Source organism: Toxotes jaculatrix, chromosome 4, assembly GCF_017976425.1.
Source record: "Toxotes jaculatrix isolate fToxJac2 chromosome 4, fToxJac2.pri, whole genome shotgun sequence".
Taxonomy (NCBI): Eukaryota; Metazoa; Chordata; class Actinopteri; family Toxotidae; genus Toxotes; species Toxotes jaculatrix.
In genome coordinates, this window is record NC_054397.1 from 23,635,063 (window position 1) to 23,650,311 (window position 15,249).

Here is a 15,249-nt window from a genome sequence, read left to right on the forward strand (position 1 = left end):
AAGAAATGGAGCATATGGTAGCAGATGAAGAACAGAAAAACGTGGGTGGTTGATGAGCCAGTTGCAAACCAGAGCGCCCCTGTGGAAACTTATATTGTTCCAGATGACGACATATCTATGCCATTTCGGGCCATCTATCTGCTCGGCTATTGAGGATATTGTGTAGTGTGTCCAAGAAACTGATGAGATGGGCAGTTTTATCGGGGCATACGGTTGAATGGTGACCTGAACAATGGCACACTGGCTGATGATGTTCCTTCCCCATTGACCGATCACATGATCAACCAAAGTGACCCTGCTCTCATCAGAGGCAATTGCTCTCCTACTTCATGGTCTTGTTCGTCCTCTGACTTGCTCTCCTTTTGCTCCACCTCTCTCTGCAAAGTTGGCCTCCATTGTGCTCCAACCTTTTATTGCTAAAGCTATGATTGCAAATTGAAAAGAAACAGGTGCTTGCCCATATGAGAAGTCAGTGGTGTGACTGGTGGTGTGAGTTCAGCATTCTGACTGGCAGTGTTTTCCATGCAAGATTTGATCAGTGAAGACTGAGCCAAATGTAGAGTATTGGGTCTCGGGTTTTGCAAAACACATGAAATGTGCTTGTGTTTGTGCAAAACTGGTGTAAAAGAAGATACACAAGTTTCATGTTATTGTGTCTCAAGTTCAAGTGTTAGTGTAAACAACTGAGAAGAACTGTAAATGAAGAAACAGAGAGAGAAAGCATGGCTTTATGACAGATTTATTATCTGTTTGTTCAAACTCGAGACAAAGAAAGAGGGAGTGGAACAAGGGAAAAAATAAAACAAAAAACAGGACAATTATTTATCGTTGTACAGGTCCAGGAAAGCTACAATGAAGGTAGAAAGGAGAACTGCAAGTAGGGCAGGCTGCAAATACAAAGAAAGATTGATGGGAAGAAATCAAATGAAGACAGGGTGGAAGGTATTACTTTACAGTGGGTTGTTTGTTGCTCTAAATCAAAGTACAATGAAGGAGGGTAGCACTCAGGGCGGGTTTCTGTAATGAAGAAAAGCTGAAAACAACCCAGCCAGCATTTCCATGTGGGCCCCATAAGGGTTAAACTTTGGCTGCAAATAAAGGTCCCAAGTGGGTTTGTCTGCAGTTTCCATGGTGCCCCCACCTGTGTTTGCCCATATGGGCTTGAAGCTGGTACTCATTGGAATTTAGGTCTTGTGTCACTGGGTGAGTGACAAGACCCAGTTAGGCCCCATACATGTGCCCATGTAAGCTTGAAGTGGGATCCCACTGGGCAATTTAGGCCTCACCTATTCATCTTGAAGAGGGATGTGATTGGGCTTTAGGTGGAGCCCAAGTCAGTGACTTCTATGAAACCCATGTAAGCCCCACCTGTGTGTCCCCATATGGACTTGAAGAGAGATTTAACTGGGCCTTACTTCAGGCTCAACTGGGCTAGAAGTAAAGTGGGTTTGTACACAGTTTCCAAAGTGGCCCCAACTGTCTCCTTGCCCGGCCTGTCAGTTTATGCGGACGTCCATGTCTTGGTAGGTTTGCAGTTGTACCATATGCTTTCCATTTTTGAATGATGGATTAAACAGTGCTCCGTGAGATGTTTAAAGCTTGGGATATACTTTTATAACCTAACCCTGCTTTAAACTTCTCCACAACTTTATCCCTGACCTGTCTGGTGCGTTCCTTAGTCTTCATGATGCTGTTCATTCACTAATGTTCTCTAACAAACCTCTGAGGCCTTCACAGAACAGCTGTATTTATACTGATATTGAAGTACACACAGGTGGACTCTATTTACTAATTAGGTGACTTCTGAAGGCAGTTGGTTGCATTGGATTTTATTTAGGGGTATCAGAGTAAAGGGAGCTGAATACATATGCATGCCACACTTTTCAGATTTTTATTTGTAAAAAATCTTGAACACAAAGTTTCATTTTTCTTCCACTTGACAATTATACACCACTTTGTGTTGGGCTATCACATAAAATCCCAATACATACATACAATACATTTAACTAATAAAATAATTTAATTTTGTGGTTGTAATGTGACAAAATATGGAAAAGTTCAAGGGGTATGAAAACTTTTGCAAGGCACACCCCATGCCTACTTACATTTAATGTGGGGCCCAAATAGTCATCCCACATGGGCTCTCCATGTGGCACCCATATAATTGAAACCATATGAGTGCCACACAGTGTTTCCCAGTTCCAGTCCATGCCCATTTAGCCCATATACATGGCCTAAAAGGCCCATGTAGTCAGCCCACATGGGCTCACCATGTAGGGCCCATGTTACTAAAACTCTAGGGGACCCGCTACATTTGCCCAGTTTAAGCCCATGCCTACTCAGTACGCATATAACCCGTGCTTAACCCATGTGGGGCCCACACTGTCATGCTGGCTGGGAATGACCATTTTTTTGGACCATGTGAAGTCAAAAAGAGTTGGACCAGAGCTCTACTTGGTCGAGGATGAAGGGATTAGTTTAACCCTGACCCTGTTTTTGATTCTTAGGGTTAAAAGAACATTTAAATCCCATATTTCCACTGGCCACCACTGCAGCCTGTGAAGCAAACAGGATGTACATTCCAGCAAAGATGAAGCGCAGAATGAAGTCGTGCAGTCTGTTGAAATCTTGGTTTTAAACACTGGATCCCCCTTGCAAACACTGTCATTCCCGCCTGTCATGGTTGCTTATGACAGCAGTGGTAGAGAGGACCCAAACGCAGACACACACACAGGCTGCTTTAGTGAAGGGACTTTAATTGTATATACTCAAGAGAACAAGTCTTACAGATGGGTGGGTGGACAAGGCAGGCAGGCAGGTAGGTAGATAAGCAAGTACAGACAACAGGTAACTAAGCTCAGGTTGCAGGCACATAGGAAAACACGAGTGAACATAGACAAACCGACAAGGAGCTGGTGACAGTGGCAGGTTTCCTGGCTCGGGTGATGAGGAAAGTGGAAGCAGGTGTGTGAATAAGGAGGGAAGCTCAGGTGATTGAAGATGGAAAGCAGGTGAGCTGAATGATATGGAGACAGGAAGAAAGCCCAGGGACATCTGATGGGTGGGTGGAGAGAGGCAGGTCTGGGGAGATGAAGGGATAAAGATGGTCAGGGAGAGATGAGCAGAAGTTGGAGACAGAGGGTGAAGGGAACTGAGGAGTAGATAGTTACACTGCTAGACAGTAGACTTGTGTGTGAACCCAACATCTAGCTAACAGGAAAAGAAAAAAAAAAGGTTTTATGTTTCCTTGCAGATTTGTGAAGGGAACACACCAAATCACAGGATAAAGTACAAAGTACTGAGGTTACAAATGGGGCCAAGTTGCAAGCAGCAACATGATGAGCAGAGAGCACAGTGCATATACTGTGTTTTCTATACTTATTTCTGCATTTTACACATGATGTGGGTTTAAATACTAAGCAAATCTTTAGAGTTTCCTGGTTCCATTGGTGAACGTCTTTCTGGTGTGAATGGTCTAGTTTGAACATTTTGCACAGGAGCATCTGATGCTAGAAAGTGAACAGGTACTTTGCCGACAAGTGTTTTGTCAAGCTCCTCTACCTGACATCGACTCAACCCGCCAACCTGCAAACACTTTGGCAGGTTGGCGGGTTGCCACATTGGTTATGTCCAGTATAATTTTCTCTGTGGGTTGAGATATGAAGAGTTCAAATGTGGATGTCACATCATGGATTTGAGTGGCAAAGCTTTTGGGTCCAGGATCCATTCTGATTACACGTTACAGTGAGAGCTGACAGTCTGCCTCGGCTTTGTTATGCTGATGGTGACTCGTTTTGGCCATTTTTACATATCTGTGGCTTTTCATGTCTTGTGAATGCTTTTTTTTTTCTTTTTTTTGCATTTGTATTGACTGTAGTGAAGGCTGTGGAAGACTTCCTCTGAATTCACTTCTGAAGAAACTTCACATCCTGGATCTCGCTCTGAAACACTTTCTTCTATTAGACTGTAAACTGCCAGTCATACACTTGTGGCAAAAGGAAATACACCTGTCCACACAATACTGTACCAAGTATCACCCGTCTGCCAGTAAGTACAGTTTATTGATCATATTCTCCCATGAGAGAATGTGAAACCGGCTTTTTATGCACCTACTTGAATAAAAAAATTGACCTGATTCTGACCCACCACACACGCTTGGCTCCTCAGTATCAGATATCTTCTATCCCTGGTGTGTACAACCTATCAACATGAACCCAGAGGCAGCAGAAGCAGCACTTTGAATAAAATCAATCAATAAATGTCAAAATGACCTACGACATCAACTTTGTGTACAAAATAAGTGCTGACATCCCAGTATAAAGTGTGAGAGAAGAAAATGTTAATGGAAACGGCTCATCTAAGAAAATGAATTGAGCTTAAATGCTAAGATTGGTCAAATTGGCCTTAGACATTACGGGGTTAAATATATTTTTATAGTACACAGTGCAATGTGTAGAGATGTATGCAGGTGTTCTTGGTTTGTCCAGAAGTGGACCAAAAACAATGGCCTTGTCAAACACTTAAATCGACACTACCTTGAGAGAGCTTCGACCAACTTTCATGATAGTAGAATTACATTTTTGGATAGTAAGTTTTGCAGGGATATTCGACTGGATCGCATCTGACAAGTGCTCCTGACAGGTAATACACAAAAAAGTAGCTTAAGTCTGAAGAAGGGTTACAGAAAATCCTCTGAACACATTAAATTTCTTTCTCATAGGCTGCAAATCCTCCAAAGAAGCTTGAGGAATTTACCAGACAACTACGTAAAAAAAGAAAAAAAACATGACATGACACTCTACCACGGCAAATTACTTAGGTTTTTCATTCTTAGAAAGACTGTGCAAATTAATTATTAAGCCACAAGCTTTTGTTAGTTTTCATGCTATGAATGTTTATTTGTGAAGTTCACTGTCATGATTTTCTGTAACAGTTCACTGTTACAGAATATTCTAATTAGTAATAAATGTTTTATTTTTTGTAGGTGTTGCTGTCATTGCATCCACCTTGTGGCTGTATGTAAGGTACGTCGAGATCAAAGTGGAGAGTGTGAGCAGCACCTTAAGAAGGCAGTGTGGCAGTTTAAGACCAACAGCAGAGAATTAATGTAAATCTACAGCTCAGTTTAGGCTAAGGAGTCTAACTCAACCTTCTGCTAGTGTCTGTCACCCATTCTAATCAGGTTATCTGAAATAGCTACACACATATACACATGGGCACAGAAAGACACACACACATGCAGTACAGAGGAACAGGATGAAAGATGAACACTCACACAGACGCCATATACTGTACACACTGAAACACACACAAACCGTTTGGGTGATAAACTGTGAGACTGTGAAAATTACTAGTGAGATCCATCCCGAGCTCAGCAGCCAACACTGGAGATCAATAATAATTTATTGGTAACTTTCTTTTTTTTTCTTTTATATTCTGTGCTTTTGAGTCTGGAGAGAGAGAGACGGAAGACAGGATGAAGAAAGTGTGTGTGTGGCCTTGGAAGTTGATTAAAAACAGGTGCGGTGACAATCGCATCAAAGTGATGGAAGCCTTGTGTGCATGTGTGGCTTATATTTTGAGTGAGTGTGTGTGTGAAGTGTGTGAGTCAATGGCTATTGATTGTTGATCATAATTCTCTCAGTGTAGTACGGGCCTCTCCATCACAACAATTCACTGGAGCCTGCATTGACTTATGGGTTGCAAACTTCTGTCAGCACTAACATGCTCTAAATAACAGAACAGAGAGAACTGATAGATGGATATCTGGAGAGTTGGAGAAAGAGGAGGAGGGGAAAAAAAAGGAAATCCATTCTATAGAAGTTCAGTTCGATCTCCGACAGATTCCAGCAGTAACCCAGTGTGAGAGCTGTAATGTTGCTCAGTCACTGTGAGAGATCCTCGGTTTGTTTTGTTGCCACCAGCCCTCGCTCTCTTCCTTTCCCTTGCATTCTAGCGCCCTCCATTGACCGTTTCTGGAACTGCAAGGATGAAACAGCAGAATTTAGAGCCACCCCACTGACAGCAGTTCATTTTTTCTGCAACGAATCAAACCACAAATGTAGCGAGGCGTCTCCATGGTGTTGCTAAGGAAACGCAAAGGCATTATTACACACATTATCAGCCCGACAACTAGAACCCCTGAGGCGGTTCACAGACATAATGGCAGTTTGTTACTAGGACTATCGGGAAGAGAAAAGGAGAGGGAGGGGAAAAGAGGTGCATGTCAGAGACCATGAGTGACTACAACAAATGAAGAAGACAGACAGCAAAGACAAATAGTTAATAAAGACTGACAACTGAGGGACTGGGAGAAAGACAACTGGACAGAGCGTTAGACAGATATTAAGATGGAAACGATAAAAACAAGACAGATATGAAAAAAAAAAATTCAAACATCCAGATGGGAGATAGACAGTCCAATAGAAAGACGAACAAACAGAGAAAGACAGGCAGATGAACAGACAGGCTGACAAACAGATAGATGGACAGGCAAGCTGACAAATAGGCAGACTAAGAGGACAAAATGAATCCATAACCCATAAAGCATTCTTCCATGGTCAACATACATGCAATCCTCTGGCCACCTGGTTGGATTAAACTGTGTGCTGGCTGTCAGGAAAGCAGACATACACCCATGCACGCTCACACACACACACACACACACACACACAGCTCTCTGTTTTGTCAGGCTACACTATCACTTGTCAGAAGTTGTCTTCCAGGCTTCTTCTGTGCAGTCCAAACTTCACATTGTGTGCCTACTTGCAATTGCACATGCTTGTGTGTGTTTGTGTGCATTTTTCCGTGCACGTGTGCATGTGGGCTTACTTTTTATATTTGTGGGGTCGAAAAACCAGGAGCCCACTATACTTGTGGTGTCTAACAGCTTTGTGGGGACCAAAACGGAAGTGGCTGTTTGAAGGTTAAGACGGGGTTCTAGGACTCAGGTCAGAATCAGGTAAGGATCAGGTTAAGGGTTGTAGTTAGGCATTTAGTTGTGATGGCTAAGGTTAGGATAAGCTGCTAGGAAATACATTATGTCAATGAAGAGTCCCCACTAGTATTGTAAAACAAGGATGTGAGTGTGTACAGTACGTGTGTGATGAATACAGTATTTAGGGCTGTGTGATTGGACGAATATACAACAGAAGGTCAAGCTGTCAGAAAAACAGCCAAGCTCATAGAGCCCACAGCGCTACAGAATACCAAAGATCCTCTGCTGCCATCATACAATCTGTGTGTGTGTGTGTTTGTCTGTGTGGACACCTACAAGTTTTAATGCCTGTTTACTATACTGGGTGAACAGTGTGTGCACTTTAATATGTATTCAAGACAAAGAAAAACAACACACATTCTTTATTTTTCTCACACACTCATGCACAAACAACACACACAACCTCTCGCCACATCGCCGCATGATTCATTCACCACCCATTTCTTTGCCGTGTGTGTTTACTCTAACTGTGAGCAAATCGATTAACATGCTCCACATGTAAACGGATGGATAGTGAGGGAGAGAGGAGATGAAAGCGGAGAGGAGCAGTTAACACAGCAACTCCTGATAAATGCATAGACCCCTCATTATTCTCTAAATGAAAAAAGATGATTCCTCTCGTTCCCTCCCTTCCACTTCCCTCACTTTCCCTCCTTTTTCTCTGCCCTCGCTGTCTCCCTGACCTGATAAAAGTTTCAGGGCCTCTCCTCCCCTCCATACCTCTTTTCTTTTTCTCTCCTCCCTCCATTCTTCTGCGGTTTACCCCACTCTTCTCCACTCGGCCTCATTTCTCTCCTCCTGCCCTCCCTTTTCCTTCTCTTTGCCACTCTTTCTACATCCTTTCTTTTTGTCAGTTTTATTGCCCTCTCCATTCTCCCCCTTTTCTCCCTTCCTTTTCTCCCCACCTTCCTTGCTCCCTTCTTCACAGCTGCCCTTCTCCTCTCCGTCCCTCCCTCCCCAGCTTTCCCTCCCCTCCACCCACCCTCCATGTCACAGGGTATCATGGTTAATTAGCCAGTAGTGGATTTGGACTCTCATTAGCGTTTCAACAGGAGCGAGGGATGCCTTCGTTCGTATTCTGCCAGTGTACGCCCCCCAACCCCCTCATCCACTTTTGCTCCTTCTCCTTTTCCTCCACCCCCCACCAACCTCCATTCTTCCTCCTGCCTCTCTGGAGACAGGATAAGCCGGCCCTTGATTGGTTGTCCTGAACTTTAACTTGTTCCCTTTTTTCTTTGATAAAAAGTTGGACTTTTTTTTCCTACAGAGGAAGAAGGGACGTGTGCCAGTTTGTGCCTGTGCTTGATAAACTGCCAGAAATAACTAAAAAAAAAAAAAAAAAAAAAGATTTGGATGGTGTCACTTTGAAGTGGGACCTACATTGTCATCTTCCAACGCTTTATTCATTTTAACAACATGTGGCATCATAAATAAATTGTCCTTGTTTGGCACCCTTACTACATGAGCTTCATTTCAGTGGAAATTCACTGGAAAGTTTCACTTTTAAAATAGGTTATTTTCCATGCTGGCCGTTTGCACTTTGCAAAGTTAAAATCTGTAATTGTGAGGCAGCAGGTAACCTGCCATTTAAACTCTCCTCTTTGTGTTGTTTTGGATGCATTTGTGCTCTGTTCTCCACCATTTTGTCTCTGGGTTGTATTTTGTACTGCTGAGCTTGTAAATGGCCTCTCCCAGTGAGACTGCACCTGCATTAGTCAACCTGATAATTGTGATTAATTATAGTAACTCACATAAGAGTGGAAGCGCGTAGGCACGCACACACACACACACACCTACACACACACACACACACACACAGACAAGGATAAAGCAGCGAGTATAGCTCCATGATACAAGGTAACTTTGTCCTGTGGCTCTTGGACTCAACCATTTGCCAGCATGTGCACACAGACATTCAATAGCACACAACATTTGGAGAGACTAAATGCCATCGATTTGTTTTCTAATACAAGTAATTTCTTTGTGTGCAGACAAAAGCCAGTATATTGTACAGGAACAGAATTGTTGTTCACCAGCCACTGAAGAGATGGGCTCATTTTATTCAGAAAACATGGTATTGCCCCTGTCCTACTCCCTCCAAGGACTCACATCTTACTGTTTGCATTGTTTAACTTTTTTTGCTGCACAGTGATATTTACAGTCTCCCTGACATTATGTTATAAATGGCTATATATAGAGCCATTCTGCAGCGGAAGAATGTATGCATCTATATGACAGGTGAGTGTGAATTATAGGATCGATGGAGGAACACACACATTCTCAGTGGCTGCCTTGTCACCGCTGAATGCGAGGGAACAAATAGAAAATGGCTCAATCCATGCTGATCGTCATTATGTATTGAGTATTAAATTGCACATTCACGGTTTTATTTTTGAAATGGAGGACACAGTCACACAGGGAATTTGTTTTCTTTGGTCCACAGCTTCGTGGGTAAGTTTACGCATTGTTGTGTTTGGTTTGATCAAGTTTGCACAAACTAATTGCAGGCTCGTAAACAAAAGTCACATGGATTCAAGTACTGCAGACAGTTGTGGCAACTTGACATGCTGCCACAGTGGAGATTTAAGCAGCTTCAGGGGTGAAAACAGTGTAAATTCAAGAAGATTGCTACAGATTCAAGAATGACAGATGTGTCTGTAGTTTTTGCCGTAATTTCCCCTCCGAGAAGAGCAGCATCAGTTCAGGCACTGGCTTGATAAGAGTTTATTTTGCTAGTCCAGGCTTCTTGAGTATGACCGTAGGGTTTGCGATGTCAGAATTTGTCTCTTTCTAGCAGTGAAACCACACATGGAGTTTCCTGCTGTTGGTTTAGATTTTTCTCATTCCTAATCATCCTAGCGAAATTCACATTTTCAGATGACTTTAATGTGGTTCTTTAACAGGGATTCGAACACAGAAATGAAACTGAATACATCAAAGGAATAGTTTTACATAGGAAATACTTTTTTTTTCGGGGGGAGTTAAATATGAAGTTGATTCCCAGCAGCCAGTTCGCTTTGCTTGTTGTTTTAACACTTTGATTATTGTATTCCACATTTATCAGTCTTCATGCGAAGCTACGCTAATTAGCTGCTAGTGCTAGCAGAATATTTTGCACGCAGACATAATGACATAATGGTGGCATCAATCTTTTCATCAAACTCTCAGTGCATTTTCCAAAACACACAAGGGCAAGAGGTTCACTACAAACATGCATTTTATTTTACCATTTCTGAACACATTTGAGACAGTTTTAGATGTTTGGAAATATTTTTCCAGGCGGACATTTGATTCCACTCATTACTGTAGGGCTGCAGCATTAAAATCTGCTATCATACTCCTGAAATCTATTCAGGTTGAATGATCCATCACAGTAAGCATTGAGCATATATCATTCTTGTCATTTTTACACGGTCATTGCACGGTACTGCAATTTAAACACAAACTAAAAGTCTGAACTTTACCATTACTCACAAAGATAATATAACTAAAACCAAATGGGGTAAAACCACCTGTCCTTTAACAACACTTTAATTGCTGCCTTCCAATCTGCAGCACGAGATTCTACATCTGAAACCCTCATGTGTATGGATTTGCTAAATCAAAACTGGAAATGAGCCATTCTGAGAGCGGAAAGGAGGAAGTCTACTGTATGTAAAACATACACTGCAAGCACAAACATACATGAACGCTTTGTCATGTGCACACACAGACATACACACTCGAGGTGATCTTTAGGTGAACGGATGAGAGCAGAGATACAAAGGGGAGCGGTGTAGGCTAACTGTCTAACTTGGCATATCTCCAAACAGAGGGAGAGAGAGAGGGAGTGATACTGATAGCCTCACTGCAGTATGTCAGGTCTGGGCTGTTTGCCAGGTGAGCTCTCTCACATGTGACTCTGCAGTGTTAACTTCAGCTGCCCAGCAGGACTTTGGCAACTCTCTGTGTACATGAATGTGTGTGTGTTCATCAGTGCCTGTGTATACGTTGGTGTATAGTACCTACACTTTTGTGAGTGTGTTTGTGTGCTTGTGCAGCATAGTGGCTGCAGGCCAGTGGCCATGTGCACATCACAGGCAGAATTTCATTGCCGGGGTTTTAAAGGTGATCAGTCGCAGGTGAAATAGCACTACCTGCACTGTCATGTGCTCTGTCTTCACTTCCTTTTCAACTCAACTATAACATCCCTGCATTCAACCTCTTTTTACCTGTGGTCTTATTCTTCTCAGACTGTGGAAAAAATCTTTAGATTGACCTGAAGCAAGAGAGGCTGTTAAACAAGAATTTACTGTTTGAATCCACAGCAAAAATATACATTTCATTATCTACCAACCCTACTAAGAGAACCCAGAACAAGGCAGTGAACCCTTTTACAGTAGCACTGAACCGAAACCATTAAATGCATAACATTATGTCCGGAAAGATATGCAGAAAGACAGATTTCCTCCACTGTCTGCAAATTGCTGAAAAAAAGTAATCTTGATCTTAATTTTCATCTATGCTGTACTTCCTTTTTCATTATTTTCTTTCCTCATTCCCCTTACTTGAACTTCAATTTCCTCAATTATCCTCCTCCTTTCACTCTACCTCCCTCCCTCCCTCTGTGGTCATTTTCTTGTGCCTCAGATCTGTATTTTCTCCAATATGAATGCTTCTTTCCTCCATCTTTCCTCCTCTCCCTGGGGTCCCTGCATCATTACGGACCTTACACACACCCCGTTCTCTCCATCCCAAATCCACTACTCACTCCCTAAGCTATTAGTATTATCCAAAACTTCTTTGCTAAGCTTAGCTGACCAAGTGTAAGTGTGTGTGTGTGTGTGTGTGTGTGTGTGTGTGTGTGTGTGTGTGTGTGTGTGTGTGTGTGTGTGTGTGTTTGGTCAAGAAGGCAGCTCATATTTCTACTCATGTCAGGTGATTTCTGGTACAGACAGGCCAGGTCACACTGGCAATGAACCTAATAAAATACAGCTCACATCAGCCACTGGCAATGTGGACACACATGCACACAAGTAAACCTGAAAGCAAACACACACACATACAGCTCTCTTTCTTCCTCTCTGTCAGTTTTATGTGTGCAAAGCTTTCACAAGCTTACGTGCATCTATGCAGAACGGTTCATTCAGTGGAAAGGCCTGGACACACCAGAAAGAAGAATAGCAACAACTAATCTGAGCGTCTGGTGACATAGTGACTATCTGCAGGGCGAGTTGGTGAACTGCTGTGGCTGCAGCTAGTCAGTCAAAACAGTTCCCAGAGCTTATTTCTTTTTTCTCAGTAGAGGGCCACTTAATCCTGGCTTTTTGTTCTTGGGAATGTATATCATTACTTTCAATAAATGGTTTTATTAATAAGCAACGATATCACCCTCCATTTTGGATTTTTCAGCTCTTCACTGTCAGGACAGGGCAAATCTGTTGCTCAAAGTTCATCAAAGCTGAATTCGACATGAAAAAATCCCCACAGATTACTTTGGCACTGGAACACTGGCCACTAATTGCAGGAGATCAGATCTAGCAATTCCATGTTGCTGTTTAAATGTTGGTGTGACCAGGCCTTTTAAAAGTGATGCACGTGCCTGTACGTATCCTATGGACACTAAGGCATGTGTGTGTAGCTGGGGAAACCCTGTGTGTCTGCATATGTGTGATGTGTGAATGTACAGTACGTGGGATGCACGCTCACCTTTTTCTTCTGGATGACTTTCAAAAATTGTGCCAGTTGATAGGAGTTTGGCACAGCCTCCGCTGCCAGCAGCAGAAGAAAAATGCCACAAGTCACAGTGGAAGAGAGACTGCTTGGCTCAGCTGTAACAAAGTGTTTTCATTCACTACGTCTTGTGTGATGCTTTTACCATCATTCACAGCCTAGCTTTTGGAAATCAACTCCATCAACCCATTCTCTTGCTAAAAATAAAATGACATAAATTATAATAAATAACAAAATAACCACTGTATCCATGCATAAATTTACTTACTTTACTCTGTACAGAACAGAATACAAAAAGAAAAGATGGCCACAATTTCTGGATCCATTCATACCTGTGTCACTATGTGTTCTTGGTCCCTGACTACACATTATCTGAACCTGCAGCTGCTTCATAATAAATGTTGTTTTTTTTTTTTTAACCAGGAGCCTCCAGCCGGGGTTGTTAATGCCTGACTTATCAAAGAAGTCAGAGGGAGCATGAAAGGCATACTAAACAGCATGAACTTCCTCTGACTCCCTGCAGCCACTATAAAAGGCAAAAACTAACGATTGATATTAATCTGCCCAGCCGATCGATGAAGGAACAGCACAGAGCTCCTCTTGGAATATCACAGGCTCGTTTAAAACAGAGAGCGAGGGAGAGGGTGGACGGGACGAATCGTCTGGCATCTGTCCAAGGATGTTTATGTTAATTCAGAGTGGCCTGGTAGTAGAGGTCTGCCAGCGACTGTATCGTTAATGAAATGGAACTGAATGAAAGCCTTATTAATGATCTGTAATCTTCTGAGGGTGATTTCTTTATAAATGAGAGTAATCCTGAGATTCTTCCATTAGTGAGAAGAATTTCAAAGGAATACAGTGCAGTTTTGAGAAAGAAGAAAGAAAAGAAAAAGGAAAAAAAGAGGAATGGAAGAACTGGCCTGTTGCATTGCAGGCACTAAGCTCAAATTCAATACCAATGGCTCATGCATTTAATGTCAGCATCACCTCAAATACCATTTGAGATCTGCGATTTTCGAAACATCAAAACATCAAAAAGCGAATCTTCAAGCTACAGTTGGAGGCCCGCCTGATCACCCAGGGACTGACTTTAATCTTTACAGCGTCTGTTTATACCAAAGATGGCTTGAGCCAAAAAACATCCCAACCATATTTTGTTCTTTGTGACTACCTGGGGCATGTAAGCAGTTTTGTGCACCAATCCTTAAAATCTTACATTATTTTAAAGGCTTACTATTGGCCATACATTAAAGATGAGGTCTCAGAAGTACAACACCATGCTCACACATCAATGGGAAGGCAGGTGTATGAGCACGCACTTCACATACACACACACACGCAAACACAGAAACACACGTGAAACTTCTCAGCTTCTTTGACTGCAGGATGGCCGTAAAAACAAAATATTGATTGTAAGAGAGGGTAGAAGAGATCTTTGAAACGTAGCTGAATTGTGCCTCTGATAATGGGATCTCTTCAAGTTCCACTCCAGTAGAATGGCTTCCAGCGGCTTTCTGCCCAGCTCCCTCACACTTTATTCTACTTTTGTCTCTCCTAAATGATCCGTTAGGCCTCCAGGAAAACTGAGTGAAACCCGCTGTGCTGAGTTAGAGTGCACAACCTTTGTGGAGTGGATTATAAAACTCGAATCACAATGGGACAGTGCTCCAAGTCAAATGATACCATTTGTGGTCCATATAGGAGCTGATATCAGTGCTTGAGCCAATACTTTTCCAGGGGGTCGCCTAAAAGCATTACACACAGTGTTATAGCATAATATTGACATAATACAAGAATGAAGTGTTAGACTTACATGACACAGCTAATTTTGTTTTCAGTTACAGAAATCAAATTGGATTTTTTAAGAAATTTAAAAAAATTGAAGTAGGAAATGTGAAATACGAAGAAGGAAAGTACTCTCCTTTCATCTGGACAGAACTGTAGCAATTTTGTTGGCATTTTTCTTGAATTCAGCTTCAAAGTTTATCTGTATCCAGAAACCCAGACAAACTTACCGTAGTCCGTAAACATCACAAATTACCTAAAATTATTTTTTCCCTTTTTATTACTTTCATTATCACATTCAGAAGTGGTATTATATTTGATGATTACTATGCAGTTTTCCATTCATTGTAATAATGATTAACTGCTTGCAGTCATCTCTGACAAATCGTAAAGTGGCTATAATTGACATTTTATACTAACAAAGAATTCTGCAAAGAATTATCACCCAATTCTGCAGCTTCCATCTTTATAACAAGTTTTAGCTCATTGTTTAGCTGTCTGACCCACAACTTTGCAGTTTTTGTTCACTGTCACTGCTCTCATAGCACAGTTTTCAGCCATAACAGGCAAATTGTTTCTGCTTTCCCCAGTGGCCAAAAGAATCAGTAATTACAGGTTTCAAATATCAAATATCTTCTAAATTGAGTCTGTTGGGAGCTTAAAGTCTCTCCTTTGGATGCTGAGCTAACGTAAGGTTAGCTAACATTTTACTTTCGTGTTTATATTAATGTGATGTATTAAAAGTACAAGTATTG